General features: G+C 36.9%; 2 long non-coding RNA genes across 2 annotated transcripts in view; one reads left to right on the forward strand and one right to left on the reverse strand.

Annotated features, from left to right (window-relative positions):
- The first annotated feature begins 387 nt into the window (after window positions 1-387).
- The window catches only part of LOC123379749, a 35,767-nt gene continuing 16,300 nt past the window's right edge, over window positions 388-19,854 (forward strand). The window contains exon 1 of the long non-coding RNA XR_006584625.1: window positions 388-1,713. This is a non-coding gene — a long non-coding RNA (uncharacterized LOC123379749). The remainder of the gene's footprint in view (window positions 1,714-19,854) is intronic.
- Window positions 14,129-19,854, reverse strand: part of LOC109503371 — a 215,853-nt gene continuing 210,127 nt past the window's right edge. Inside the window, exons 8-9 of the long non-coding RNA XR_006584622.1 lie at window positions 19,613-19,733; window positions 14,129-18,911 (exon numbers count right to left, since the gene is read on the reverse strand). This is a non-coding gene — a long non-coding RNA (uncharacterized LOC109503371). The remainder of the gene's footprint in view (window positions 18,912-19,612; window positions 19,734-19,854) is intronic.

The raw sequence follows: 19,854 nt of genomic DNA on the forward strand, positions 1-19,854 counted from the left end.
GGAGAGGTTTTTTTTCACTTTTCTTGTCCATCCTTTGCTTAATGATTTTTCTATTACTATAAACATTTAACAACTAAGGCTTGATAATATAAATTATCCTAAGACAAGATCTGTTCTTTTCCATATAAAAATTGTTTTGATAAATTTTTAGTCAGTAAATACTAGTCTTAACTTTTGAAAAGTAGTCAAAACTTTGAGGAAATATCCAAATGATAGAGGCAGTAGACTGTATTTTGAAAAAAGAAAAAATAGTTTTTTTTCTTTTTAAAAAAAATGTTTTTATTTATTTTTCAGAGAGAGCGAGAGAGAGAGAGAGAGAGAGAGAGCACCAGATGGGAAGAGGCAGAGAAAGAGGGAGACAGAATCCGAAGCAGGCTCCAGGCCCTGAACTGTCAGCACAGAGCTTGACGCGGGGCTTGAACTCATGAATCGCGAGATCGCGACCTGAGCCAAAGTCGGATGTTCAATGGACTGAGCCATCCAGGCATCCCAAAATAGTTCACTTCTTAATATATTTCTATTCTTACGAAAAGTAACTTACTACAAGATAGTAGTAAATATATTTCAGAATCTTATAGTCAAAATTTCAAAATGATCTCCATAGTAATATTTTATCTATCAGCTGGTAACTTAGCTTACAGGTACCAGCATAATTTGGCATTTACCAGGGAAATTACTTGCTCTGTCGACACACCAGACTTAAAACTTAATTTTAGTGAAATGTGAAATCTTGCTAACTGCTAACAAATAAGAAAGCCCAATATTTCCTTTATAATGGTAATCACTGATCATGTTCTTCTTACAAAAATATATGTCAGACACATACATACAGTAAGTACTAATGTAAATTTTTCAAGGAAGGAAGGGCTGTACTTTTCCTTAGCTATTAATATATCTTTGCATTCACAAAACACATATGAAGACACATATACTATGAAAATACTTGTCATATTGAGCATGAAGTACAAAAAGTAATGGCTGTGATTAAAGAAATAATATCCACTAACTTCTGGAGTTGTTATGATATTCAAGAGAGATAATGAGCATGAAAATCCCATGGAAAGTGTAGGATGCTCTTATTAAAAATATCATTATCCTAGTAGCAGTATTTTTATCTCATCTTAGAAAAGAGATGTGTCCTTCAGTGTTATCTCACAGAAGTAAAGGATTCTTACAAATAAAGCTTACTCTAAGTTAGCTAGGTTTGAGTGTTACACAGTAGTAAATAGTTATGATTTCAATGAAAGAAATATTTGACTAAACATTTTTCAAGAAAACATAATGATCTCAAAAAAAAACGTTACCTGAACATTCTCTCAAGCTATTTTATATAACATATGTCATTTAGTACATACAATATCAATACATAAATTTAGTTCCATTGAAAATTAAAGTATGCACACTATGTCAGTTCAGTGATCAAGATTAATATCAAGAGTGATATGCCATGTATCTGTAGCATGTAATGTAGATATGATTTGCTAAGGTTAGCTTATTATCTCTGTGGTCTTCTTCCCCAAACTAACAACCCCAGTCAACTGATGACGAAAACATCAGAAAGTTCCCAGCTGAAGGACATTCTACCCTGCCTTCCCAGTACTCCTCAAAACTACCAAAACCAAGGAATGTCTGAGAAACTTATAACCTAAGAAGATATGGCAAAATGTAACGTAGTATCCTTCATGGGATCCTGCAATAGAAAAAAGACATTAGGTAAAAAATAAGTAAAGCTGCATAAAGTATGGACTTTAGTTAATGATAATGTATTGATGTTGGTTTACATCGGGTGGTAAGATGCTATATTAAAGTAAAATATTAATAAGGTAATGTAAGATATTAAGAAAACTAGGAATGGCGTATACTGGAACTTCTTGTACTGTCTTTCCAATTTTTAAAAATTTTTTTTTAATGTTTATTTATTTCTGAGACAGAGAGAGACAGAGCATGAGTGGGGGAGGGGCAGAAAGAGAGGGAGACACGGAATCAGAAGCAGACTCCAGGCTCTGAGCTGTTAGCACAGAGCCCGACACGGGGCTCAAACTCACAGACCGCGAGATCATGACCTGAGCTGAAGTCGGTCGCTCAACCGACTGAGCCACCCAGGCACCACTGTCTTTCCAATTTTTGTAAGGCTTAAACTATTCCTAAAGTAAAAAGTTTTTAAAAACTAATTCCTAGCAGCAGAAATTTTGTCTTAAATGATGTAAATAACCAGTTTGGTTGGTTTTATTTTTGTTTGGGGAGAATTTATTAGTTAGTTCCTACTTCCTAACTCAGCAGTCATTCAATAATTTGCATGGTTTTATGAGTTTCAATAGATTGTGATCATTTTGGGGTAACATGAACACACATAATGAAATCTAGCTACTGGAGGAAAGTCCATGTATATGAATGTTTTTTCTTTTCTCAGATTCAGAATTATATAGGTTTAGCTCCACCTGAGAAACTCCATATTAAGGCACATCAAAATGAAGCAGAGCACTTTGACCTGATTCTGTCAGCCCAGCCTCAACTTTATCTTAGCTCCTGCTTTCGCGACAGTAAAGCATACAGTTCCCAGGCAGTTCTAAGGCCCCACTAATCTCTTTGTAACTCTACAAAACCATGACTTCTTCTAGTTCACCATGAACTCTAAGCCTTCTCTCAAAAAGTTCCAAAGTCTCCATTCTCAACATCAGCCAGATTAAGTTACTGTTCAGGCTTGATCTATATCCAGATTATATCATGCACAAATTGGACAATCTAAATGTATCTATATTTTATAACCAGAGCCAGGATTAGAAAATTCTGTAAAACACCTGGAATTCAATGAAAGATTGTTTCAAATCATCTTCTGAAGGATACTGCATTTTTTCTAAAAACATGAGATGTTCTTTTATTTCTTGCATTAATTTGAGAAAGCAAAATATTTTAATGCAAGTTCCTTCTTTCTGCAAAGTACTTGGGAGTCTTTTACTGTGAGAACTTTTTTATTTAGTGATGTCTCTTAATGTTCATTCAGAAAATGTATTTTGTGTTGTAATTATGTTCACTAAAGGAGGGATTTATTAAAGCATTACCATAGGGTTTCTCCACCTTGGCACTATTGACATTTTGGGCTGGATTATCCTTCATGGCGGGGGACTGTCCCGTGCATCATAGGATGTTTAGCAGTATCTCTAGCCTCTCCAAAATGCCGGTAATAGCCATTCTCCAGTTATGACAACCAAAAGCGTCTCCACATACTGTTAAATCACCTCCATTTGAGAACTGCAGATCTAGTGTAACCGTCAGACTTCGATTTTATTTGAACTGTCGAAATATTTTAATTGATTTGGCTGAGAGAGGCAACATAGTCCATTCCCAACATGCAGGAAACATGCAGGAAGGGCACCTAACTCATTACCTTTGCTGGGTGAACACTCGCTGTATCTTCCTGTGCCATGGACGTTGCAGCACCACTATGGAGCTGAGCAAGAGGGCAGATGTGTGGTTAGAAGGAGGCCTATGGAATTGGTGTTGATGCTTTCTCTGTGTTGCCGGGAAACTTTTTCCTTGAAGATGTTTATTAGCAGACTATGGGAGCTGGAGTTTGGTCTTTCCCTTGAAACCACTTTCATTCCCACTCCCCAGAGTTACGTTTTGGCTCAGGTCTGGTAACTGATGCGAAATACTTTAGAGCAGAAGTTGGCAACAGTGTGGCATGCAGGAACACAGCCACACCCGCTGTTTTACATATGGTCTATTGCCGCCTTCCTGTTCCAGCTGTAGGTTTGGGGAGTAGTGACAAAGTATGGCTTGGAAAACCTAAAATATTTACTGTGTCTCCCTTTACAGAAACAATTCACTGGAGGGCATTAGGACAACTCCTGTTTTAAATCCTGAAATCTGCAAATTATTTAAAGTGTCCAAACTAAACCCTTTGTCTCATACATACATTGTATCAGTTCAGCCATAATAGCAACAGCTACGTTTGTAAAATTATCAGAGCCTCTGCAATTCATGCCAGGGGCAGGATTAATTTAGACACCAATCCTCATCCTCATGGGAATAAGCGGCTTGCCACTTCACATTCAAAGACAATTTTTACACCTGTGCTTATTTTTCCTTTCCATAGGGCTCAGCAAATGTAATACCTTTTACCTTCTGTTGTAGGTTTTCTTCTTCAGGCCCTTGGGGTCTTTCCTGTCATGTTGGGGAGAGAGTGTAGTGGGGGATTGAGGCCACCTAAGAGTCAGTTTATTAGTAGATGTATTCATTTACCTTCTAGTCAGGATTGGGTGACAGGAGGAGCAGATGAACTTGGTATAGGAAAGAGTAGCTAAAACATTCTTCTTCCTTTTCCAGAATCCCTGATTACTCTTTTCTGCATTGCTTTGTTTTTGTTGTGAAAAAGGAGAGGAGACATTTCTGGAAAAGTTTGCCTACCAAGTCTACATAATTTGTATTTTGTGTGCTTCTTTTCTCTAATAATCATGGCTCTGGGGTGGTTTTCCTATTATAACCAGCTAGTGCTGTCCTCTCTTGCCTGGAGTGTATGCTATGCTCTACAATATGGGACTTTGTAAAATGTTCCTTCCAAATGTGTAAGGCTTGAAAAACAAAGCATGTATATGATGCTTGATCATTTGTGGTCATGTGATGTGTGGAGGAACAGGCTCAGGCAGGGAAATGGATATGCACAATGTACCACAGTTTATACCATGGATTATGCCACAAAGCTGCTTTCATTGTATTAAAAATAACCATTGTGAAGATATTGTGACAAGCTTTTAAATCCTCATTTTTGTTCATTTTCAGAAAAGACTAAACTGGAAATATTAAGAGTAGATACAGTGTTAAAGGCAACTTTGCATTACAATGCTTTTTTTGCACGTGTATTTTTCTTGTAAAATAATGAGTGGTTGAGGGAAATATTCCAGTGCTGGAGCTTAGAGAATATTTATATGACAAAACAGTATGCTTCAACTCTTACTCCCTCGTCAGCTGTCCCTGCCCCACCCTAGCATGTCTAGGGGAAATAAACACTCTCACATTTTGAACAGATCTTTGCTAAATATAAACTTAAATATGCTTTGCATTCCATTATAGTAGGGTTGGATCTATACAATATATAGAATCTCTACCTATTAACCAAAGGAGTATTCAAATATAATCAACATCTAAATAGGCTCTGGGTTTGAAAAGAAAGAGAACACTTACTTGGTGGTACTACTACTTCTGTGTATGGCCCACCTGCAAGGATGTTCATCTAAATGACAGTAGAATCACTATGGTGATTTTTTGAAAATGGCTTAGAGAGGGAGGAGGGAAGATTTTGAAATTTGGGGAGGAGAAGAAGACATGCAAAAGACTGGGGAGAGGTTTTGAATCTGCAGAGGAGACTACTGGAATGACCAAGTTGGAACAACATTGGAGGAGTGAGGCTTGGACGTAGAAAAAAAGCTAGAAGAGATAAGCTCATTCCCATCCCATGTTTTAAAAACAAGAGGGTTTTCATTCCTTGTAAGATAAAGGTTATAATTCTGCACCCAAGTTTAATGTGTAGGGGTTTCCCCACACACCCAAACAATTCTCTGTCACCAGTTGAGTGTCCTACCATTCAACTCAATTCTGACACTTTCTACCCAAAGATAGCATTAGATTCCACAAGTTAAGGGCTCAGTCCTGTAAGATCGTCCATCACTTCTGGGGCTGGTCAAAAGTCAGGTTGTTAGCTGTGCTCCTGACCCACTGGCTCTAGATTGGAGGTTCCAACAACCCTCTCCTTAGGTTTGATTAATTTGCTAGAGCAGCTCATAGGACTCAGAGAAACATTTTACTTACTAGATTACAAGTTTATTATAAAGGATATAATTTAGGAACAGCCATATGGAAAAGATGCACAGAGCAAATATGGGGAAAGTGTGCAGAACTTCCATGCCTCCTCCAATCTCTCCAAATTTCCATGCATTCATTAACTTGGACGGTTTCCAAATCTTCTCCTTTTGGGTGTTACGGAGGTTTCATGACACAAACATGATTGATTAAATCTCGCCATTTGCCATTCAACCTCCAGCCCCTCTCCCCTCTTCTCCTTAGATGCTTTCCAAAAGTCACCATTAACATAGCAAAAGATACTATTATGCTCTCCTACTTTGGAAATGCCAAGGGTTTTGTGAGTTCTGTGCCAGCAATGGAGACAAAGACCAAATACCTACTTATTATAAATCATAATATCATAAAGGTAAACTCTTATCTTAGATATAATTCCTAGTTCAGTACCTAATTATTGAATTTTCTACCTCTTCCTCCTGAACACCATTCCCATGCCTACCTTTGAGCCTTTATTCACTCTGGTCTGTCTCCCTTTTCTCTTCTGAAGTGTCCTTCTTTTGGTCCTTCATATTTCAAGGCCCTTCCCAAACTCCCTCTTATTTAATGAAAACTTTCAACTGAACCCAGACTTCAGATCTTTCTTCTCTAAATTTACATACCCGCCCATTTTACAACCACTCAATTACTACATTTGGACATCTGTTAATTTGTTCGCCTGAACAGAGCTCTATATTTTTGTGTATTCATGATTTATTACTAACTCTATGGAAGGAGCGTATTATGTCATTCTTTTATGACTATTATAGCAGATGGTTTAAAGCTGTGTACAAAGATCTAGTCAAAGGAGTTGGAGAAAGAGAAGTTTTTTTTTTTTTTTCTTCATGATATTATAGTCATTTCCTGGAAAGCCGGATTTTCCAGTCACACTTTCTAATCAGCTTATAATATGAAATTCAAGGGTTCGATACTAAATGACACTCTTTTTATTAAGTATAATAGTGGGTTAAATTGTGGTCTTCAAATGATATATCCACTCAAAACCTCAAAATGTGACCTTACTTGGAATAAGAAACTTTGCAGGTGTAATTAAGTAATTTCAGGATCCACCAGATGCGAGAAGAGGCAAAGAAAGATTCTCCCTTTAGAACCTCTGAGGGCAAACGTAGCTTTGCTGACAACTTGATTTGGAGCTTTGGGCCTCCAAAATTGTGAGAAAATAAATCTCTGTTGTTTTAGGCCATAAAATTTATTTATTATGGCAGCCTTAGGAAACTAATACAGGTGTTTTTTTTTTCTTTCCAAGTGGATGACATATAGCAAACTCTGAGCCATTTTTATATTTTAGGAAAATTAATTAGGTAAGACCTGCATTGAAGAGTTTAAGTCTATTGGATAGAAATATAGATGTTGTAAAATCTCCTGGTAGAGGGGGAGGAGGAAGCGGAGGAGAAGGGGGGAGGGATAGAAGGGAAGGTAGAAGGGGAGGAGGAGGGGAAGAGGAGAAGGAGGAGGGGGAGAGGCAGGGGAGAGGAAAAGGAAGAGAAGGAGGGAGGGAGAGAGGGAAAGGAGGGTGGGAGAAAGAGGAGGATTTCTGCTTCCATGACAAAATAAAAAGAACTAGATTTTCTCTCCTGCATTTAGCAAATAGAAAACTGGACAAAGTATATTAAAGTAGATTAAACTGTTATTTATTTATTAATTAATTTTATTTTATTATTTGATTTTTTTAAATTTACATACTGGTTAGTTAGCATATAGTGCAATAATGATTTCAGGAGTAATTCATCCCCTACATATAACACCCAGTGCTCATCTCAACAAGTGTCTTCCTTAACGCCCCTTGCCCATTTAGTTCATGCCCCCTCCCACAACCCCTCCAACAGTCCTCAGTTTGTTCTCTATATTTAAGAGTCTCTTATGTTTTGTCCCCCTCCCTGTTTTTATATTATTTTTGCTTCCCTTCCCTAATGTGCATCTATTTTGTATCTTAAATTCCACATATGGGTGCAGTCATTTGATATTTGTCTTTCTCTAATTTTGCTTAACATATTTCCTTAACATAATATATTCTAGTTCCATCCACATTGTTGCAAATGGCAAGATTTCATCCTTTTTATTTTAAATTTTTTTTTTCAACGTTTATTTATTTATAGGACAGAGAGAGACAGAGCATGAATGGGGGAGGGGCAGAGAGAGAGGGAGACACAGAATCGGAAACAGGCTCCAGGCTCTGAGCCATCAGCCCAGAGCCTGACGCGGGGCTCGAACTCCCGGACCGCGAGATCGTGACCTGGCTGAAGTCGGACGCTTAACCGACTGCGCCACCTAGGCGCCCCAAGATTTCATCCTTCTTAATTGCTGAGTAATACTCCATTGTGTATATATACTACATCTTCTTTATCCATTCATCCATTGATGGACATTTGGGCTCTTTCCATACTTTGGCTATTGTTGATAGCGCTACTATAAACATTGGGGTGCATGTGTCCCTTGGAAACAGTATACCTGTATCCCTTGGATAAATACCTAGTAGCGCAATTGCTGGGATGTAGGATAGTTCTATTTTTAATTTTTTGAGAAACCTCCATACTGTTTTCCAGAGTGGCTGTACCAGCTTGCATTTCCACTAGCAGCGCAAAAGAGATCCCTTTTCTCTGCATCCTAGCCAACATCTGTTGTTGCCTGAGTTGTTAATGTTAGCCATTCTGACAGGTGTAAGGTGGTATCTCATGGTGGTTTTGATTGTATTTCCTGGATGAGTGATGTTGAGCATTTTTTCATGTGTCAGTTGGCCATCTGGATGTCTTCTCTGGAAAGTGTCCACTCATGTCTTTTGTCCATTTCTTCACCGAATAGTTTGTTTTTTGGGGTGTTGAGTTTGGTAAGTTCCTTATAGATTTTGGATACTAACCCTTTATCTGAAATGTCAGTTGCAAATAACTTCTCCTATTCTGTTGGTTGCATTTCAGTTTTTCTGATTATTTCCTTTGCCTTGCAGAAGCTTTTTATTTTGATGAGGTCCCAATAGTTCATTTTTGCTTTTGTTTCCCTTGCCTCCGGTGACATGTTGAGTAAGAAGTTGCTGCAGCCAAGGTCAAAGAGGTTTTTGCCTGCTTTCTCCTCAAGGATTTTGATGGCTTCCTGTCTTACGTTTAGGTTTTTCATCCATTTTGAGTTTATTTTTGTGTATGGTGTAAGAAAGTGGTCCATGTTCATTCTTTTGCATGTTGCTGTCCAATTCTCCCAGCACCATTTGTTAAAGAGACTGTTTTTTTGTTTTTTTTTTTTCCCATTGGATATTCTTTCCTGCTTTGTCAAAGATTAGTTGGCCATACATTTGTGAATCCATTTCTGGGTTCTCTACTCTGTTCCATTTATCTAAGCGTCTGTTTTTGTGCCAATACCATACTGTCTTGATGGTCACAGCTTTGTAATACATCCTGAAGTCCGGAATTGTGATGCCTCCAGCTTTGGCTTTCTTTTTCAGGATTACTTCGGCTATTCAGGGTATTTTCTGGTTCCAGATTAAACTGTTATTTAAATGCAGGTGGTCAAAAGGTATAAACTTCTAGTTATAAGATAAATTGAGGATGTAATGTACAACATGGCAACTATAGTTAACACTGCTGTATGGTATATATGACAATTGTCAAGATAGTAAATCCTAAGATTTCTCATCACAGGCAAAGAAATATTTCTTTTACTTTTTGGTGCCTATATGAGGTGATAGAGGTTAACTAAACTTATTGTGATAGTCATTTGATGATATATGTAAGTCAAATCATTATGCTGTATACCTTAAAGTTATACAGTGCCCTATGTCAATTTTATATCAGCCACACTGGAGGAGGGACACAGATAAGGTGGTATCAGATAAAAAATACACTAAAAATACAATTTAATTTTTTTTAACTACTATTTCTGTACATTGGACAAGAGCCAACTCATGACTGTGATCCTTGAGAAAATAGGAACAAATGAGGTAAGCTTTACAATTGCTCTAGATTCCTACCTGGACTGATATTCTAGAACGTGGAGCAGGGAAGATGGTTCTAAGCAGAAATAGGCTGTTAAACCAAGTAAAAAGAAAGAGAATGGAATTCAGAAGGTCTAAGAAGGATGGAAATAGTGAATTAAAATTCCAGAGAAGAGGAAACTATGCACAAAAGGAACACTAGAAATCTTAGTAAAGCTCCCTGGAGACTTAGCGAAATAATAAGATGTATACATATAGGATGAAACACCATGAGAATAGGTGAAAATTGACTGGGAGAGTTGGGGATCCTCTGGGTTCACTGCAGCCAATGTGGAGAGCCTTTGCTGGTCACTCTTGAAATTCAGTAGCAATATCAAAAGCCACATCTCAGTAGTAGAGCTAAATTCTACCTAAAGTAAATGCTGCTACACTTATATCCAAATAAAATGAAACAGAAACCTCAAAAATAAGAAGATAAATGGCAAGGAATTAAACTGATTTCTAAAACAAAAGCCACTGCTCTTTAAAAGGGGGCAACGAGGGGCGCCTGGGTGGCTTGGTCGGTTAAGCGTCCAACTTCGGCTCAGGTCATGATCTCATGGCCCGTGAGTTCGAGCCCCACGTCAGGCTCTGTGCTGACTGCTCAGAGCCTGCAACCTGTTTCAGATTCTGTGTCTCCCTCTCTCTCTGCCCCTCCCCTGTTCATGCGCTGTCTCTCTCTGTCTCAAAATAAATAAACGTTAAAAGGGGGCAACGATTGCTGATCATAACCACTTCAAATGTACACATCCACCATCCAGTGAAAAATTACTAGGCATGCTAAAGACTAGGAAAATGAGACACATAAGTAGGAGAAAAATTAGCCAATAGAAGCAGGACAAGAAATGATATTAAAGCAGCTTTCTTCCACAGAGAGGAAGGCAATAATGAAAATATTGAAATGCATTTCAGTGACCTATGGGACAACGTTAAGCAGTCTAAAACGTGTACAATTGAAGGCCCAGAAAGGGTAGTAACCAAGCAAATATTTGAAGGCATCATGAACAAGTTTTCCAAGTTTAACAGGTTTTAAGAAATATTTAAGGATATAAGATGTACCACAAACACTAAGCAGGAACCATACAAAGGAAAATGAACTGAGACAAAGTGGAAAGATATATGTCAACAATATCAGGAATGTAAAAGGAGACATCATTTTAAGTTTTACTGACATTAAAAAGACAGTAAGTGAATACCATGACCAGTATTAAGTCAAGACATTAAAAAAAAAATAGATAACTGAACAAATACCTTAGAAGTTACAAATTACTCAAATGACTCAAAAAGAAATAGAAAAAGAAAATCTGAAAGGCCATAAATCATTAAAGAAATTAGAATTATCATTTAAAATAATCCCACAGGGGCACCTGGGTGGTATAGTTGGTTAAGCAACCGACTCTTGATTTCAACTCAAGTCATGATCTCATGGCCAGTCATGATATCACTCTTGGCATGGAGCCTGTTCTGGATTTTCTCTCTCCTTCTCCCTCTGCCCCTACCCAGCTTGCAAGGGTGCATGCTCTTGCTCTTGTTCTCTTTTTCTAAATAAATAAATAAATAAATAAATAAATAATAAATTAAAACAAAATAAAAAGATCCTACAAAGAAATCTCCAGATTCAAGATGGCTTCACTGGTGAATTCTATCATAAGTTTAAGAAACAATAATCTTACATAATTTTTCTAGAACATTATAGGAAAGAGGAACATTCCTTAATTCATTTTATGAGACAGCATTACCTTGAGTCGAAATATTACACAAAAACTACTGACAAATATTCCTTATGAACTCAGACACAAAAATCCTGAAAAAATATTAGCAAATTTAATCCACTAAATCTTAAAGAAGGATATATTATAACCATATGGGTTTTTTCAGGAATGCACAGTTAATTTAACTTTTTGAAATCAATCATTATAATTCATCAGATTAACAGCATAAAGAAGAACCATTAGATCATTTCACTAGATCTAGAAAAGCACTTTACATGGGGTACCTGGGTGGCTCAGTCGGTTAAGTGCCCAATTTCACGTGAGTTTGTGAGTTCGAGCCCCACATTGGGCTCTGTGCTAACAGCTCGGATTCTGTGTCTCCCTCTCTCTCTGCCCTTCCCCCACTCACACTCTGTCTCTCTCTCTCAAGAATAAACATTTTTTTAAAAGTTCAAAAAAAAGAAAAAGAAAATAAAAGCACTTTACAAAATTCAACACCTGTTTATATCTCAGTATACTAGTAATAGAAGGGAACATTCTCAATCTAATAAAAGTTATCTATATAGACCTACAACTAACACCATACTGAAGAGTGAAGGATTGTTTTTCCCCTAACATTAGGAACAAGGAAAGGATATCTTCATTCAACATTCATAACCAACATTGTAGTGAAGTGCAATAAAGTATAAAAAGAAAAGAAGACACACAGTGTGAAAGTTAAGAAATAAAACTATTTTAATCACCAAATGACATGATGATGTATGTAAATGCTCCTAAGAAACCTAGGGAAATGAAAATAAAACCTAGTACAATTAAAAAGTGAGTATAACAGGGGTGCCTGGGCGGCTCAGTCGGTTAAGCATCTGACTTCGGCTCAGGTCATGATCTCACAGTGCTGACATGATGTGTCAGCACAGAGCCTGCTTTTGGATTCCCACCACCTTTGCCCCTCCCCCACTTGCTCTGTCTCTCTCTCTCTGTCTCTCTTAAAATAAATAAACTTTTTTTAAAAAGTGAGTAAAACAAAACTTGCACAAGACAAGATCAATATAAAAATCAATTGTCTTTATGTACTAGCAATGAACAAAAGATAATTAATATTTTAAGTATTTACAATCCATCTAAAACCATGAAACACTTAGAATTAAACAAACTGCAAAACATGAAACATTGCTGAGAAATTAAAGAAGACCATTATGGAGAGTGATAGATACTATGTTCATGGATTAGGGTACTCAATATTAAAACGCTACCAGTTCTCCCTAAATTATCTATAGATTCCATAAGATCTCATTCAAAGTCCTGGCAAGATTTATTGTCGAGAAAAATTGACAACTTAATTTGAAAAGTTAGAGGGAAATGCAAAGGATCTAAATAGCCAAACAACTTGATAAAAGAACAAAATTGGAATACATAGATTGCAAGATTTCCAACAAATCTACTAAAATTAAGACAGTGGTATTTGTGAAAAAAATATACATATAGATTAATAGAATAAAATTAACAGTTTGAAATAAGACCATGCATATATGGTCATTTGATTTTAAACATGATAATTTAGACAAAGTAATTCAATGGGGAAAAGAGAGGTTTTTCAACAAATGGTGCTAGAAAAATTGGAAGAATCTACAAATAAATACCAATCTTTACCTCAAAATATGCAGAAAAATGATCTCACAATTGATCCAAAATGTAAAAATGAAAGCTAAAATCATAAAACTTCTGGGATAAAAATAAAATATTTTTATATTGATATAAAGATATTTTCATAAATAGTTCAAAATGTATTAATCATAACAAAAAATGGATAGAAGGGATTTCATTGGATATAAAACTGCTCTTCAGCTGAATGTTTAAAAATGAAAATACAAGCCACAAACTGAGAAAAAAACATTTGTAATATATGTATCTGATACAGGAGTTGTATTCAGAATATATGAAGAACTCTTACAACTCAATAATTAAAACAACCCAATTTAGGGGTGCCTGGGTGGCTCAGTCTGTTGAGCGTTCAGCTTCAGCTCAGATCATGATTTCGTGGTTTGTGAGTTCAGGCCCTGTGTCAGGCTCTGTGCTGACAGCTCAGAGCCTGGAGCCTGCTTTGAATTCTGTCTCCCTCTTTCTCTGCCCCACCCCTGCTTGTGCTCTCTGTGTTTCAAAAATGAATGAACACACACGCACACACACACACACAAATTAAAAAAAAAAACAATTTAAAAAACGGGTTGCCAGAGGGGAGAAAGGGGATGAATGAAATAGATGAAGAAGATTAAAAACTATAAACTTCCAGTTACAAAACAAATCACAGAGATGAAATGTACAGCATAAGGAATACGGTCAATAACATTTTAATAACATCATGGTGTCTACACTTATGGTGAGAGCATTGAGTAATATATAGAGTTGTCAACTTAATATGTTGTATACCTGAAATGAATATAACACTGTATGTCAATTATACTTCACTAATAAAGTAAGTTTACAAACTAAAAATGGGCAGCAATGCCTGGGTGGCTCAGCTGGTTAAGCATCTGACTCTTGATCTCGACTCAGGTCATGATCTCTGCCCCTCCTCTGCTTGTGCTCTCTCTTTCTCTCAAAATAAATAAATAAACCTAAAAAAAAACTTTAAAAATGGGCAATCCATTTAAACACACTTCACAAAAGAAGATATACAAATAGCCTGCCTCTAGATATATAAAAAGATGCTTAACATACCTAATATGTACAAGGGAAATGCATATTGAAAACAATAAGGAATACCATTATATTTCCACTCAAATAAGTTAAGCTACACTTTCAAGTGTTTGTGGCTACAGTTAAGCTGACACTTTCAAGTGTTTGTGGAGCTATGGAACAACTGGAACTCATATATTCCTGTGCATTGTTAGGAGTCTAAAATGGTAGGATAACTTTGGAAAGCATTTGGGGAAGTTCTGCATTCAGATGAGACACATAGTTTCTACATGACCCTGTAATTTCACTCAAGACAAATGAAAGGTGCCCACATGGACACTTACACTTTGAATGCTCGTACCAACTCTTGTTTCCTTTCTAAATAATAGTCCAACCTAAGTGTTAACCTAGGTTAACACTGGTATTAACCTGTGTCTACTTAGAATTGAATGGTATATTCATATAATGGAATACTATTCATGGTGGTAGGTAGCTTCTATGGTAGCTCCCAGTGATCCCAACTACCAAAGGTATTCACAGCTTTGTGTAATCCCCTCCCTTCTTGAGTAATTTGTTTCTGACCAATAAAGTATCTCATTGTTGAGGGGATATCACTTCTGTGATTTTATTACTAGAGATTGTAGCATCTCCCTAGGGACTCTCTTCCTTGCTGGTGTTGATGAAGCAAACTGCCATCTTGGGTATGGGGGCCCACAAGGCAACAAACTAAAGGTGCTTCTGGCTAACAGCTATCCAGTATCTGAGGCCATCAGTCTAACAACCCCAAAGGAACTGAATCTTGCCAACAATCCCATTAAGTGAGGCTAAAAGTGGACCTTTTCCAAATTAACTTTCAGATAAGACCTCAGTGCTGGCTGACACTGTTTGCAGGCTTATAAGCAACCCTGAATCAGACGATTATTCACATAAACCATGCCCAGGTTGCTGACCCACAGAAACTATAAGACAGTAAATGTGTTGTTTTCAGACACTGAATTGTTGGTTTGTTATACAGTAATAGATATATAGTCACCAATAAAAAAGGAATAATATAATGATATATACAATATATTAGCTTTCTATGGGTACATAAAAAATTACTACAAACTTGGAAGCTTCAAACAATATCTATTATTAATTCACAGCTCTGTACATCAGAAGTCTGGGCATGGCATAGCTGGGTTCTCTGCTCACCTGTCACCAGACTGAATCAAGGTGTTGGACACTGCTGTGGTCTTACGACAGGAGATTCGGGGTCTCTATTAAGTCCATGTGGTTGTTGACCAAATTCAGTTCTTTATAACTGGAACACCGAGGTCACATTTTTGTTAGCTGTCAAGACAGGGCTGTTCTCAGCTCTTAGAGGTCGCTTGGTGCTCCCTACCTCAAGGCTTCTCTAATAACATAGATATTTACTCTTTAAAAGCCAACAGTAAAGTTTCTCTCATGATTCAGGTTCATCTGCCTAGGTCAGTCTCAACAAAGAAAATCTCCCGACGTAAAGAAAACATATTAGAAACTCTATTACATCTGAAAATTTCCTTCATAATAACATCTGGATTAATGTTAGATTGAAGAACTGAGAGAAGATGTGGATAGCAGGAGGTAAGAATCTTGGGGGTCATCTTAGAATCCTGTCTACCACATCAACAGTATGGATAAAATTTCAGAAACAGTTTGCTGAGTGAAATAAGGCAGAGTTAGAGAGGATACATATATGGCTCCACTTATTTGAATCTCCAGGAAAGATAACCGTGGTCTATGGTAATGAAAAAAAGATTAGTAGTTGCCTGGAATGGGGGCTGGAGGACTGGTTGGAAGAAGGCACAGGGGACTTTTTTTGTGGTGAGGGAATTATTATGTACCTTAATATTGATACTGGCTACACAGGTCTATAAATTTTTTTAAAATTTGTCAAACTATACACTTAAAATGTGTGCACTGTATTCTGTATAAAGTGTTCCCCAATAAAACTCATTAAAAATAAACTATCAGTCAGCCGTGTGACCTTTTCCTCACTGTCACTTTCTCAATGCTATGTGAGGACATCTGGTTGGTCATATATAATCTCACTCAGCAACCAAGCTGCAAAGGAGTCTAGCAAATGCAATTTTAGTTTTGGGTTCCATTCTCTCCGGTAAAGGATCAGATACTAGAAAGTACATGGTACAGATGATGAGCTAAGCCAGCTTTTTCAGTTCAAGGAATAAATATTTCTCCTCATTACTTTGGTATATTCAAGAGACCAGAGCTAACAAATCAAGCACACACACACATACGTGTGCATGTGTATAAACATTCACGTATACACTCCCCATGGAGAAAAAAACTTTGCTCAAAGACAATGAATTATAATATATAAAGAGAAACATAATGTATGTAATGAGAGCTGCCCAACACAGATATTCTTCATGTGAATATATACAGCAGTCTTCCTCCTCTCTTTATGGTCTCACGAGCCAAGAAACAGCAGGCCTGGTTTCTGGTCCTCAAACTCACTAACAAGAGAAACTACCTGTGTGGATAAATGCCATCACAGACATCATCACTTCTTGTTTTACAAATGTGTCCCAGGGTTGATACTTAGGAATGGAATCTATTCTAGGATCATAGGATTCTTAAGGGGGGGGGGCGGGGAGAAGGGTGGATTTATACACAGATCCTACAGAAATCATTAAAATAAAGTACTTTTCCCTTTCGGTTTTGGATCAGCTAAATTTATAGGTCAGGGCTTTCTTCAATAATCTCTATTTGAATAATAAGGGTGGAGTGGGCAGGGCACAAATAAATTATTCTCAAGGCCAAATATAAACCTCTGGGATTAAAAAGAAGGGTGTTTTCTCTTTCAGTCACAAGCATATGTACTTACTTATCAAAAATAAAATATAAAAATTAATGAAACGTTTTCAGAACATCTGGAAAGGATTTTCAAACGATGAGAGGCAGAAGCAGACCACTTAAGAACCACTGACACAATAAATTACATAAATAGGACAAAAGAGCAAGATTTGAGCAAATTGCCAATGTTCATTGATTGTGCTTCCGCACTATGTATCACACCCTGAGAGAAATAAAACTTAATCAAAGCAATATTATGTGAGGGATGTTGCTTATTTGACTTTTGTCAAATCTAGGCATACATATAGTAATTAAATTTATCCGTTGATGTCTGCTGAAATTACATATTTACCTCAAGACAACTTTCAAGGGTTCTTTAACTCTAGGTTTCAGGAGAAACTTAAAAAAATAAACAAAATGATCAGACATCATATGTCATTCACGGCAATTCCCTTCCACCAGGGCTGAGATGGAGTTGTTTCAGGAGAGTGGTTTTGGCCACATGTGAGTCTCATCAGACTTCACAAGTCATGTCCTACCCTTTTCCTTGGACGGGCGAATGTATCAGAACTGTGTTTGGTTTTAAGAAAACCCAACAGTGAGTTAAATAAATAAGGGGTTTACTTGTCTCATGCAACAAACCCGTGGATAGGAAGATCAGGATTAGTACTGTGGCTCAAGGTCATCAAGGATCCAGATTTCTTTTGTGTTCTTATTAAAACCAATCCCAGAATGTGGCTTTAATCCTCATGATTGTAAGATGATTGCTCCTCCGGGCATCCATCTGGGAGGATGGTAAAGGGAATGAAGGAATTGAATCATTGGCCAAAATTGGGTCACCTGACTTATTTCTATCTTCACGGGAAGCTGCCAAAGCAAGATTTTTAGCTGGACACGTTACCCCTTAATTGGCATGGCTGCTAAGTAAAAAAGGGAAAGTGGATAGTGAGTAAACATTGGGCAGTGCCTGTCACAACAAGTGACTATCAGACAAGATCTTCTTTCTTGATCCAAATTTCTCCAATCCAACCTTCATATTACACACACACACACACACACACACACACACATGCACACACACACACACTCTTAAGCCACCTTTTTTTACCCACTTACATTCAGCTTCTATGAATTTCCTCAGTAGATTCATTCCCTTAAAGAATAAGTATATTTTTTGAAGAATATAAAAATCTAAGTGTTATTTACCCGGGTTTCTATGCCTCTAAATCAAGCAATAAGAAGTTCTGAGGTTCAAAGGATTGCTGAACCAGAATCAAAATAAAAATACATTCTGAGAGTCCTAACCTTGTAGCATTTTTCCAGAGTGAATCAAAGGTTAATACTAATTTTAATAGAATGTGCTCGAGCCAATGAACATTTAAGGTTCCAGGCCCTGTGCCAAAGTTACCAAGAAGAAAAAGACTAAGTATCTCCCACTAGGGAACTCACTGCTTGATATAAGAGATAGATGGGTGAACACAAAAGTGTGATAGAGGAAGATAGTGTAGATTAGAGGATCGCGCCATGGAATAATGTTTACTGGGGGGCAGTGGGGTGTGCGAGAAGGTGTCTCCAAAGACAACATATCCAAGCTGGGTGAGCTGACATCAGGTCCAGTTTTCATGTTTGCTGATTTTTGGTCTAATGCATTTCCCACAATATAAAAATGGAAATCAAAAAGTGCCATTGAGAAATGTGCTTTCAATAATATTCAAAAATCTATCTTGAAATAAATATACCACCCAAAGTGTTGGCCCGAAGTTTAATGAAATGTTGTCACTACTTCTTTGGCTCACCCAAAATACATTATGTTACCTTCATGGTTTGTTGAAGTTTCAAAAAACATTGAACATCTCACAATATGCTTGCACCTACTGAAAAACAAATACTAAACTGACTAATAATCCAAGAAATTGTTGTCCACAAAATATGCTATATATATATACATGATTATCTTGAGAAATACTTAAATTCTTACTTTCTGTACCAAGTATTTGACAATAAGAGAGATTAAATATTTTTAATTGGCTCTACTATACAATAATGGTCTAAATTGGGTGTTACTGCCCTGTGGTTGAAAGGCTTGATGATCAAGTTACACATTCTTAAAGGTATTTATACACATTTCAGATTTGGGAGGAAGGATAACTTCATGGCAGTCCTAAATGATTATGAATTAGGACGTTTCCCCTTCTCCCAAAGACTCTTTATTTTCCTCACTACCTTTTCATTCCAGACACATTCCCAAACCCAATCCTGCCTGACTGCCTGGCAAAATAATTAACATTTATAAAAAATGTATCAAAATTCTTCAGAATATGCTATTCCTTTGTCACAATGTTCTTGAAAGTTCAAATGAGCCATTTTAAGATACTTGCCTAAAGTATTGTTGTAAAGTACTTGCTGTAAAGTCATACAGCTACTAAATAACCAAGCTAACCCCAGTTTCTTTATCCTCAACGCAGCACTCTAATACGTCCCTCAATCCCAATGAGGTATGTGGGGGTATACTGTATGCCACACAGTTACAGTCAATTTTTAATTACTGACACAGGTATTTTTTCTGTTGTCTCACCTAAAAATGAAGCATTTCACTCGGTATCCTTTTAAGCACCTTGCAGCTCAAATAATCTCTCACTTTGTAAATGTATACTTGATGAGTTTCCTTCAGACAGGCTCCTCAAAAGTTCTTGACACTGTAAATATAATACTTATTTTAATAATCCAACAGTTTTTATTGAGCATCTATTTATATCCCAACCGCTCTAAGAACAAGGAAGACACAATAAACTTTGGTTTCTGACTTCAAGGAAATTA

This window comes from Felis catus, chromosome C2 (assembly GCF_018350175.1).
Source record: "Felis catus isolate Fca126 chromosome C2, F.catus_Fca126_mat1.0, whole genome shotgun sequence".
In the NCBI taxonomy this organism is placed as follows: domain Eukaryota; kingdom Metazoa; phylum Chordata; class Mammalia; order Carnivora; family Felidae; genus Felis; species Felis catus.